Genomic DNA, 13,216 nt, shown 5'->3' with positions numbered 1-13,216 from the left:
CATGCTCAATTTGCATTACTCTGCATAGGAATATCTACATAGAAGTGTGGAGAAAAGTATAAGAAGATCTAGATGATCTAGTTATAGTGATATCTAGACATAGTTATGTGTATAGATATACATTCATGTTTTTCATGTATGTATGTATATACATATTACACTTGTGTGTGTGCATCTGTGCCAGTGCCTCCAGACACATATGCATATGGATATCAGAACTGGGATTATGGCATGTTGGAAACATGGTAGATAGTTTATAAAGGAATTTACTGGGGGGAGAAAAAACCTATGAATTGGTCCTGCCAGTTCTTCACCAGCCCTTCAGTGGTATGTTTCTCTACTACCTTGTATAGGATCATGACAATTATAACAGCGAGTCTAGGATTCTTAATGTATACACTAGTCTCTTCTCTCTTATATGCAATAGAATGAAAACATTTGATTCCATAAATCCTTGATGATAAATGTGTGCTCTGAGCTACTGGCATAATCACCATGACCACATAGATAATTGCTTAATAAGCAGACAAGGCCTTCATACCCCTAAAATATATAATTAACCCATGTTGGTTTTGTAACTGTTGTTGAGCTAGTCAGGGCAGACACTTCCACTCCCTTAAAATAAAGAGCCCGGGACAAAGAGGGGGCCCACAAAACTGGTCTGAGCTCACAGTTCAGCAAATAAGGTGAAGTTAGAGCTTCAGGCCCCTGACCTGTGTGGGCCTGCTGCCCACGGAGGAATGGTTTGGCTCCACAGTCCTTGAGACGGATATGAGAGGAAATGAGTGCAATGGAGAGCTGATCTTTAGTTGAAGTAACATAGTCCTTACTATGTTTCTTCTCAAAGTTGTTTTGCCTGGGGAGGGTGGGGGGTAAGGCTGCATTTGTGGGGAAGAGTGTTAGGTACTACAAAGCACATTTTTCCATAGAGTTAATTTTATTCAAAGATGTTGTATGTGTGGTGGGGGAGGCATTTAAAGCTTTTTAACTGGTAAAAAACTTGAGACATTTTGCCAGTCTAAGTTTCAACCATAGGGAAAATGTAACATTTGCTTGGTTTTTTAAGATGAAAGACTACTGAGGAATTTTAATCTCTTAGCGGATCTTTTATAACAATATCCATAAGCCCCTGGAGGTTAGAGTTTATTATTCTTTACTTTTGGAATATATTTATGGAGAACTTTGAGCTAAACTCTGAGAAATGCTTTTGGCACATACTCAGAGAAAACCACGAGAATGTGTGTATGTTGCCAGCACCCTTGTGGGAGAGGTTGCCCTGACTTTGTGAACCTAACTATCCAGTCTGAGGACAATGGGGGAAGAAAAAACCATTTGTTCTAGGCAGAACATTAAGAACCCACTCCTGATATCTCCATCCATTTGGAAGATCGTTAAAAATTTTAAGAAGGTTCCCAATCTTTGCTTCTTCCTGCTCAAGAAGGCCTGGCTTTGTCTAGTGCTGCCTGGGCAGGGTGAGTAAGCTGCTCTGATTTGGGGATTCAGCATTAGAAAGACCACTGGCCTATAGACATTTCACATTCTCCATTTCAGCTTTCTTACACATAACAGTGAATTTTGAGGAGGTAGCTCTCTATTAGTTATTCTTTTCAAATTTCTAAACTCATTCAGAACTCAGATGAGAGAAGAGAATGTATTTATAGAACCTCTTTTATGGGGCTGAGCAGTTGAGCCCTTTGGCTCAGGGCCTGATCCCCGTCCAGGGATCAAGTTCCGCATCAGACTTCCTGCATGGAGCCTGCTTCTCCCTCTGCCTGTGTCTCTGTATCTTTCATGAATCAATAAATAAAAATCTTAAAAAAAAAAAAACCTATTTTATTTTTTTTTAAGTTTTACTTGAGAGAGAGCAAGTACAAGCAAGGAGCAGAGGATAGGGAGAAGACTCCTCACTGAGCAGGGAACCTGACATGGGGCTCAATCCCAGGACCCTAGGATCATAACCTGAGCAGATGCTTAACCAACTGATCCCCCCAGGCACCCCAAGAACCGTTTTTAAAAGCAGGAATTTTGTCAATACTATGTGCCATCAACTGCACTTAAATTTTTTATTCATCTTCTCATTGAGCAGTTATAAACTTGGAGAGGTGGAAAACATTATTCGCATTATTACATACATGGAAAAAAGGGAGACTCAGAAAAGTAAAAGAATTTGCTTGTATTTGTATAAACCTGTGTCTAAGCTAAGAGTAGAGAAGTACAAACTATATCCCATGAACCAAATCTAGTCCATGGCCTATTTTGTAAAAGGTTTTCTTGGAAGACCACCATGTCCATCGGCTTACTTATTGCCTATAGGTGCTTTTTCTCACAACAATAGAATAGGCAACAGAGTTGGGTAATTGTGACAGAGGTCCTGGGATCCATAAACTTAAAATACAATCTGGCCCTTGACAGAAAAAATTTGCTGATGACCCCTGATCTAAACGATGTAATAACTTGTGTTAGTAAGAGTAAAAAAGTGAGTGTGCTGCAAGAAGAGGAGGTTGTGCTCACTATGTGGAGTAGTGAAGTGACAATATCAATTGATGGATATTTAAGTTTTTCTCCTTTGGAGGTCTTACTAATAGTGCTGCCATGAACATTTATGTACATGTTTTTGTGTAGACTATGCTTTCATTTCTCTTGGGTACATACCCTAGGAGCAGAATTTCTGGACATGGTAACTCTATGTTTAACATATGTTTATGGCTAATGACAAGTTGCAGCATGTGCCCATGGGTCTGATTTGTGAAGTGGTATGGAAAAGAAGGTCTTGGATTGAAGACAGACAAACTATGTGGACTTAGATGTCAGATGTGTCATCCTTGAGGTTATTAAAAACTCAAAGGATGAGAAAAGGGAGGAAGGTCATGAACTCCAGACTAAACTCTTCTACAATGCAAGAGAGAGATTGACAAATGGCAAAGGAGGGTGGTGAGGGGTTTTAGCAGAATAGAATGATCCTCAGAAACAGGAAGAATTCCACAGAAAAGGATGGGATTGGTGAAACCAAGGATGGTTTTCATTCCATAGTCCATATTTACTGTCCTCTAACCTCAGAGTGAGCAGATTTTCCCTCAGTTTGTTTCCAACAGGTCATGCATTCCATTAGAAAATATATTCCACAGATATTATTTTTTGTTTTAACAAGTTTGTTGAGTTAGAATATACATACCATAAAATTCACCCAGTTTAATCATAGTTACAGTTAACTATGATAACTGTATGTTAACAAATGTACCTAGTTATGAAACCAAAGCACACAATTAATTTGAGAACATTTCAACTGTCCCCAAAAGATCCCTCATGTCCATCTGCAGTCCTTCGCATTCCCACTTCTAGCCCCAAACAACTATTAATTTTCTTTCAGTCTCTAGGCCTTTTCTGGATGTTTCATATAAATGTAATCATTCAATATATGGTCTCTTATGTCTTTCTTTCATTAGCATAATGTTTTTGAGGTTTTATCCAAATGGCAACATGACTCAGTATTTTATTCTCTTTTATTGCTGAACTATAATCCACCTCACACATAGACCACATTTATCCATCAATTGATGGATATTTAAGTTTTTCTCCTTTGGAGGTCTTACTAATAGTGCTGCCATGAACATTTATGTACATGTTTTTGTGTAGACTATGCTTTCATTTCTCTTGGGTACATACCCTAGGAGCAGAATTTCTGGACATGGTAACTCTATGTTTAACATTTTGAGGAACTGCAAGACAGTTTTCCAAAGCAATTGCACCATTTTATATTTCTACCAGCAATGTATGAGGATCTCAATTTTTTCCACATCCTTGCCAATACTTGCTATTGTTTTTTCTTCATAGCTTGTCTAGTGGATATTAAAGAGTATCTCATTGTGATTTTGATTTGCATTTCCCTAATGACTAATGATATTGAGCATCTTTTCATGTGCTGATTGGCCTTCTGTACATCTTTGGTGAAATGTCTATTCATCTTTTCTGTCCATTTTTTATTGGTTTGTCTTTTTATTATTGAGTTGTAAAAGTTTTTTATGTAGTCTAGATTCAAGTACCCAAATGGATATATGGGGACAAATATTTTCTCTCATTTTGTGGGTTGTTTCATTTTTTAAGTGGTGTCCTTTGACATACAGAAGTGTTCAATTTCAATGAAGTATAATTTATTTTTTTCTTTTGTTCCTTGTGCTATTGGAGTCCTATCTCAGAAGGCTTTGTCTAATCTAAAGTCACAAATATTTCCTTGTGTATTATCTTTTTAAGAGTTTTGTAGTTTTCCTTTTATATGTAAGTCTATAATCTATTTTGAGTGAATTATTGCATATGCTGTGAGGAAGTGGTCCAACTTCATTCTTTTCCTATACTGAGCTGTCCCAGCACCATTTGTAAAACAGACTATTCTTTTCCATTGAATTGTCTTGGCACCCTTGCCAAAAATCAAGTAATTATAAATGTAAAGGTTTATTTCTGGACTGTGAATTCCATTCCATTTATTATGAGTCTATCTTCATGCCAAGACCACACAGGCTTAATTACTATTACTTTGTACATTTCAAATTGGGAAGTGTGAATTCTCTGACCTTACTTTTTTTTTTTTTTTTGCCAAGATTGTTTTGACTATTTTGTGTCCCTTGAATTTCCACATGAATTTTAGGACCATCTTATTACTTTCTGAAAAAAAAAATCCACTAGGAATTTGTTAGAGATTGTGTTAAATCTGAGGATCAATTTGGGGAGAATTGTCATCCTCACAATATTAAGTTCTCTTACCCATGAATGAGGGAGATCTTTCATTTTTTTAAGGTCTTTAATTTCTTGCAACAATGTTTTGTAATATTCAGATTATAAACTTTGCACTTATTCTTAAGTATTTGATTTTTGCTACTAAAAATGGAATTATTTTCTTAATTTTCAGATTGTTCATGATAATTTATAGAAATACAACTGGTTTTTTTATTGTCGTGCTTTATTTAGAAATTTGTTCAGACTTTAGATTACAATTAGTCTAGGTTGTTTAGAAATATAAATTAAAATAACATGATTGGAAATAAAATCTGAGGCATATATATCATAATTATTTTAGTACTTCAGCTTCTTTTTTTAAAGTTTTTCTTTAAAGTTTTTCTTTTATTTATTTTTATTATAAAAACTTTATTTTAAAGTTTTATTTAAAGTGTAATATTAGTTTTCCAGTGTACAGTATAGTGATTCAAAGCTTATATACAACACCTAGTGTTCATCACAAGTGCCTTCCTTAATCTCCATCACCTCTTTCACCCATCCCCCCCCCTTCCTCTGGTAACCATCAGTTTCTTCTCTATAGTTAAGTCTGTTTCTTGATTTGCCTTTTTTCCCTCTGGTTTCTTAAATTCCACATATGAGTGAAATCATATGATACTTGTCTTCCTCTTGCTGACTTATACTATATCATAATTAAGGGAACAATCCAACAAGACCTAACAATTATAAATGTTTATGCATCCAAATATATAAAACAATTAATATGAAACTTAAGGAAACTGATAATACAATAATAGTAAGGGATTTTAACACCCCACTTACATTAATAGACAGATAATCTAAACAGAAAATAAAGGAAACTTTGGCTTTAAATGATACACTGAACCAGATGAATCCAACAGATATATTCAGAACATTCCATCCTAGAGCAGCAGAATACACATTCTTTTCAAGTCCACATGGAACATTCTCCTGCATAGATCACATACTAGGTCACAAATCAGGCCTCAATAAATACAAAAAGATTGAGATCATGCCATGTGTATTTTCTGACCACAATGCTATGAAACTTGAAGTCAACTACAAGAAAAAATCTGGAAAGATGACAAATACATGGAGATTAAACAACATGTTTCTAAACAGTGAATGGGCCAACCAGGAAATCAAAGAAGAAATTTAAAAAGAAATACATGGAGACAATTAAAAATGAAAACACAATGGTCCAAGATCTCTAGGACACAACAAAAATAGTTCTAAGACTATTTAGCATTATAGGCATAGCTAGAGAAACAAACAAAAAAAGAAACCTCAATCTAATCCTACACCTAAAGGAACTAGAAAAAGAACAAAGTCCAAGGTGAGTAGAAGAAAGGAAATAATAGAGATAGATGATATACTAACTGAAAAAAACATTACAAAAAATAATGAGGGGTGCCTGGGTGACTCAGCTGGTTAAGTGTCTGCCTTCAGCTCAGGTATGATCTCAGGGTCCTGGGATCAAGCTCTGCATTGGGCTTCCCACAGCAGGGAGTCTACTTGTCTCTCTCCTTCTGCCCCCCCCCCATTTGTGCTCATTCTCTCTCTCTCTCCTCAAATAAATCTTTTAAAAAATGAAAAAAAAGAGAGAGATGGTACTTTGATAAACAAAGTTGACAAATCCTTAGCCAGACTCACAAAAAAGGAGAAAGGACCCAAACGAAATCAGAAATGAGGAAAAAGTAACAACTGACACAACAGACATACAAAAGGTAAGACTGTGACAAATTATATGCCAACAAACTGAACAACCTAGAAGAAATGGATAAATTCCTAGAAACATATAATCTTCCAAAACTGAACAACAAAGAAAAAGAAAATCTGAAGAGATGATAACAAGTAATGAAATTGAATCAGTAAGTAAAAACCACCAAGAAAATAAAAGTCCAGGCCTAATGGATTCACAAGTAAATTCTGCTAGACATTAAAGAAGAGTTAATATCTATTCTCAAAGTATTCCAAAAAATAGGAGAGGAAGGAAAGCTTCCAAATAGGTTCTAAAGGGCCAGCATTACCCTGATACAAAAGACAAAGACATCACACAAAAAAAAGAAAACTACAAGCTAATATCCCTGATGAATATAGGTGCAAAAATCTCAACAGGATATTAACAAACTATATACAACCTAAAATTTTAGATTTTACAATCTAAAATACTTTAAAAGATCAGTTACCACCATCTGGTAGGATTTATTCCTGGTATGCAAGGATGGTTCAATGTGTGCAAATCAATCAACATCATGTACCACATCAACAAAATGAAGGATAAAATTCATGATTATCTCAACAGATGCAGAAAAAGCATTTGACAAGATTCAGCATCTGTTAGTAAAAAAACTGTCAACAAAATGCGGATAGAGGAAAATACCTGCACATCATAGAGGCCATATGAAAAACCCAAGGCTAACACCATCCTTGATGGTGAAAAAGTTTTCCCTCTATGGTCAGAAACAAGACAGGACCTCAACTGTCATCGCTTTTATTCAACATAGTACTATAAAAGTCCTAGCCAAATCAGAGAGAAAAAAGAAATGAGGCATCTATATTGGTAAAGAAGTTAAACTGCCACTCTTCACAAACAACATGATACTGTCTATAGAAAATCCTAAAGATTCCACAAAAAATCTGCTAGAAGTAATGAATTCAGTAAAGTGGCATGATATAAAATAATTAGCCAAAAATTGGTAATGTTTTTATACACTAAACAAAGTAGCAGAAAGCAAAATTTAAAAAACCATACCACTTACAATTGCATCAAAAGAATAAAATATGTAAGAATATACCTAACCAAAGAGATGAAAGACCTGTACTCTAAAAACTATAAAACACTGATGAAAGTATTTGAAAATATCACAAAAAAATGGAAATATAGTCCCATGGATTGGAAGAATTGATATTGTCAAATGTCCATCATTACTCAAAACAATCTACAAATTCAATGCAATCCTTGTCAAGTTACCAATACTATTTTTGGCAAAATTAAAACAAATAATACTAAAATTTGTATGGAACCACAGAATAATCTGAATAGTTAAAGCAATTCTTAGAAGAACTAAGCTCCAAGTATGATAATCCCTAGATTTCAAGATATGAAAGCTGTAGTAATCAAAACTGTATGGTAAAATAGAACAGGATAGAGGCCCCAGAATTAAACCCATATATATGAATATGTATACATATTCAATACATATTCTATACAATTCTATACATATTCCTCAACAAAGGAGGAAAGAATATGCTTGGGGGAAAAGCAATCTTTTAAATAAATTGTGCTGGGCAAACTGGACAAATACGTATAAAATAATGAAAGTGGACTACTTCCTAATGCCATACATAAAAATAAACTCAGAATGGATTGACGACCTAAATGTGAGACAACTATAAAAATCCTAGAAGAGAACACAGGCAGTAATTTCTCTGACATCAGCCATAGCAACCTATTTCTGGTTAGGTCTCCTAAGGCAAGGGAAACAAAAGCAAACGTAAAGTATTGGGACTACATCAAAATAAATTTTTTTTGCACAACAAAGGAAATCATCAATAAAATAAAAAGACAACCTACTGAATGGGAGAATACATCTGCAAATGATACATCCAATAAGAGGTTAATATCCAAAATACATGAAGAACTCCTACAACTCAATGCCAAAAAAATCCCAAACACTCTAATTTAAAAAAACCAGCAAGAACCTTAATAGCTGTTTTTCCAAAGAAGACATACAGATTGCCAACTGACACATGAAAATATGCTCAAAATCCCTAATTATCAGGGAAAGGCAAATCAAAACAATTATCACCTCATACCTGTTACAATGGCTAAAAATCAGGAAGATAAGAAACATGTGTTGACAAAGATGTGGAGAAAAAGTAACACTTGAACACCATTGGTGGGGATGCAAATTGGTATAGCCACTATGGAAAATAGTATGAAGGTTCCTCACAAAATAAATACCATATGATCCAGTAATTACACTAGTGGGTATTTACTCAAGGAAAATTAAAACACCCAAAAAGATATGTTAACACCTATGTTTATTCCAGTTTATTATTTTTTAGAATAGCTAAGACATGGGCATGATGTAAGTGTCCATTAATAGACAAGTGGATAAGGAAAATTCGATTATATATATATATATATATATACACACACACACACACACACACACAATAAAATATTGCATAGCCATAAAAAAAGGAGGATGTTGAGCCATTTGAGACAACATGGATGGACCTAGGAGGTTATTGTGATAAGTGAAGTAAGTCAGACTGGGAAAGACAAATACCATATGATATTACTCCTAAATGGAATCTAAAAAAAAAAAAAGTAAGAATCAGAACTGTAAATACAGTTGCCAGAGGGGGATAGGGTGGAAGTTGGGCAAAATGGGTAAAGGAGAGAGGGAGATCCAGTCTGTAGTTATGTAATGAGTAAGTCACAGCAATAAAAGGAATAAGGAATACAATCAATGAATGATATTGTAATAGTGACATAAAAGGACAAATGGTAGCTATACCTGTGGTGAACATGCATAATGTAAAAACTTGTCAAATCATTAAGTTGTACACTTTAACATTATGTGTCGACTATACTTAAATTTTAAAAAATCATCTCAGTAGATGCAGAAAAAGCTTTTGACAAAGTACAACATCCATTCATGATAAAAACCCTCAGAAAAGTAGGTTTAGAGGGAACATACCTCAACATAATAAAAGCCATGTAAGAAAAGCCCACAGCCAACATACTTAATGGTGAAAAACTGAGAGCTCTTCTCTTAAGATCGGAAACAAGACAAGGATGTCCACTCTCACAACTGTTTTTCAAATAGTACTGGAACTTCTAGCCACAACAATCAGACAAGAAAAAGAAATGTATTCATATTGGTAAGGAAGGAGTAAAACTTTCATTATTTGTAAATGACATAGTGTACATAGAAAATCATAAGACTCCACCAAAAGCTGCTAGAACTCACAAATGAATTCATTAAAGTGTTAGGATCTAAAATTAATATACAGAAATCTATTGTATTTCTATGTGCTAATAAGGTAGTAGAAAGTGAAATTAAGAAAACAATCTTATTTACACTTAGACAAAAAATAATAAAATATCAAGGAATAAACTTACCCAAGGAGATGAGAAGCTTGTACTCTAAAAAAGAAAACATTAATGAAAACAAATTGAAGATGACATGAACAAATGGAAAGTCCATCCTCATGGATTGGAAGAATATTGATAAAATATTTCTACTTTGCAAAGCAATCTACAGATTTAATGCAATTCTTATCAAAATACCAGTAGCATTTTCACAGCCCTAGAATAATCCTAAAATTTGTATGGAACCACAGAAGTCCCTGAGTAGCCAAAGCAATCTTGAAAAAGAACAAAATGAGGTATCACAACCCCAAATTTCTAGATGTACTACAAAGCTATAATAATAGTATGGTACTAGCGCAAAAATAGACCCAGAGATCAATGGAACAGAATAGACATCCCAGAAATCCGCAATGATGTGGTCAATTAATGTATGACAAAGGAGGCAAGACTATACAATAGGAATATGCAATATCTCTTCAATAAATGGTGTTAGGAAAACTGGGCAGCTACCTGCAAAAGAATGAAATTGAACCACTTTCCTACACCATATCACAAAAATAAACTCAGAATGGATTAAAGACCTAAATCTGAGACCTGAAACCATAAAAATCCTAGAAGAGAACAAAGCAGTAATTTCTCTGACATTGGCCATAACATTTTTTTCCCTAGATCTATTTCCTAAGATAAGGGAAACAAAAGCAAAAATAAACTGTCAGAAATATATCAAAACAAAAAGATTTTGCACGGGAAAGGAAACAGTCAACAAAACTAAAAGCCTAATGAATGGAAGAAGATATTTGCAAATGAAATCTCTCATAAGGGATTGATATCTAAGATATATAAGGAATTCCTACAACTCAACACCAAAACAAAACAAAACAAAAAAACCACAAATAATCCCATTAAAAATAGAGGACAAAAACATTTTTCCAAAGACATAAGAATGGCCAACAGAAACATGAAAAGATGTTCAAAATCACTAATCATCAGGGAAATGCAAATTAAGACCAAAATGACATATCACGTTACACCTGTCAGAATAGCTAAATTAAAGAAGAAACAAGTGTTGATGAGGATGTGAAGAAAAAGAACAAACTCTCATGCACTGTTGGCAGGAATGCAAACTGGTACAACCCCTGTGGAAAATAGTATGGAGATACTTCAAAAAAGTATAAATAGAAATACTACATGATCCAGTATTTCCACTCTTGGTATTTACCCAAAGGAAATGAAAGCACTCATTCAAAGAACTGTGCACCCATCTATTCATTGCATCATTGTTTCCAATACTCCAGACACAGAAGCAACCCAAGTGTCCATTCGTGGATAAACGGATCAAAAACAGATGGTCTGGTCTAGTTTCAAGGTGGGGTAGGAAAGCAAACCATGTCATTCTCCAGTTTTCTTGCAGCTCCTCCTCACTGCCACTGGTAATGTTGGGATGGTTTCCCTTGTTACCCTGTCTCCATCTTTCTTGTCATTCTCTCTATCTTTGGTTGTTCAGTAGCTCTTCAGTCAGCTCTCATTTGTTCTTCATGAGGAATTATTCTATTCATAAGTGTAATCTAGTGTGTTCGGTGGAAGAAGTGAGTTCTGGGTCTTCCTACATTGCCATCTTGAACCATAATGAATCACACAGTTTTTACCCTTTTTCCTGTTGATGTGGTGTATCATGTAGGTTAATTTGCAGGTATTGAACCACCTTTGCTTCCCAGGAATACATCTTTCTTGATCGTGGTGAATGATTTTAATATATTGTTGGATTGTTTCCTAGTATTTTGTTGAAGATTTTTGCATCTATGTTTATCAGATATTTGCCTGTAGTTCCTTTTTCTGTAGTGTCTTTATCTGGTTTTGATATCAGTGTAATCCTGGCCTCATAAAACGAATTAGGAAGCTTTCCTTCCTCTTCTATTTTTTGAAATAGTTTGAGAAGAATATGTATTAACTTTTCTTTAAATGGTTGGTAGAATTCACCTGTGAAGTCATCTGGTCCTGGACTTTTGTTTTTGGGGGAGTTTTTTGATTACTGATTTAATTTCATTGCTGGTAATTTGATCTGTTCAAATTTTGTTTCTTTGTGGCTTAGTTTTAGGGGATTTAGGAGTTTGTCCATTTCTTTTAGGTTGTCCAATTTATTGGCATATACTTTTTAATATTCTCTTAAAACCTTTTGTATTTCTGTGAGGTTGTTTGTTATTTCTCTTCTTTAATCTCTGATTTTGTATATTTGAGACCTCTGGTTTTTTCTTTATGAGACTGGCTAAAGGTTTATCAATTTATTTGATCTTTTCAAAGAATCAGATCCTGGTGTCATTGATCTATTCCAATTTTATAGTTTCTCTTTCATTTATTTCTGCCCTAGTCATTATTCCCTTCCTGCTACTGGTTTGGGGCTTTGTTTGTTCTTTTTGTAGCTCCTTTAGGTGTAAAGTTAGATTGTTTTAGATTTTTCTTCTTGAAGTAGCCCTGTGTTGCCAAAAAAATGTGTTTAGAACATCTTTCACTGCATCTCAAAGACTTTGAACCATTGTATTTTCATTTTAACTTGTCTCCAAGTATTGTTTGATTTCCTCTTTGATGTCTTGGTTGACTCACTCATTTTTTGGTAGCATGTTATTTAACCTCCATGTATTTCTGTTCTTTCCAGATTTTTTTCTTGTGATTGATTTCTAATTTCATAGCATTGTGGTCAGAAAAGATGCATGATATGATTTCAATCTTGTTGAGCTTTTTGAGACTTGTGGCCTAACATGATCTATTCTAGAGAATGTTCCATGGGCACTTGAAAAGAATGTTCATCCTGCTGTTTTAGCATGGAATATTCTGAATGTATCTGTTATATTCATCTGATCCAGTGTGTCGTGTTTTCGTGTTCATTTTCTGTTTGGATGATCTATCCATTGATATAGATCAGGTGTTAAACTTCTCTACTATTATTATATTACTACTGATTTCTTCCTGCATTTTTGTTAATAACTGCTATATGTATTTGAGTCCTTCCATGTTGGGTACATAAATATTTACAATTGTTATACCTTTTTATTGGATTACTCCCTTTATTATTGTGTATTATCCTCCTTTGCCTCTTGTTAGTTTGTTGTTTTTTTTAGGTCTATTTTGTACAACATAAGTATTGCAATCCTAGCTTTTCACTTCCCTTACACAATAAATTATTTTCCATCCCTTTACTTTCAATTTGCATGTGTCTTTAGGTCTGAAATATGTCTCTTGTAAGCAGCATTTAAGATGATTCTTTTTTATCTCTTCCATCAACTGCATCTTTTGATTGGAGCATTTAGTTTATTTACATTCAAAGTAATTATTAACAGGTATATAATCATTGTCATCTTGTTACTTATT

This window comes from Nyctereutes procyonoides, unplaced genomic scaffold, assembly GCF_905146905.1.
Source record: "Nyctereutes procyonoides isolate TBG_1078 unplaced genomic scaffold, NYPRO_anot_genome, whole genome shotgun sequence".
NCBI lineage: Eukaryota > Metazoa > Chordata > Mammalia > Carnivora > Canidae > Nyctereutes > Nyctereutes procyonoides.
This window is presented reverse-complemented; position numbering follows the sequence as displayed.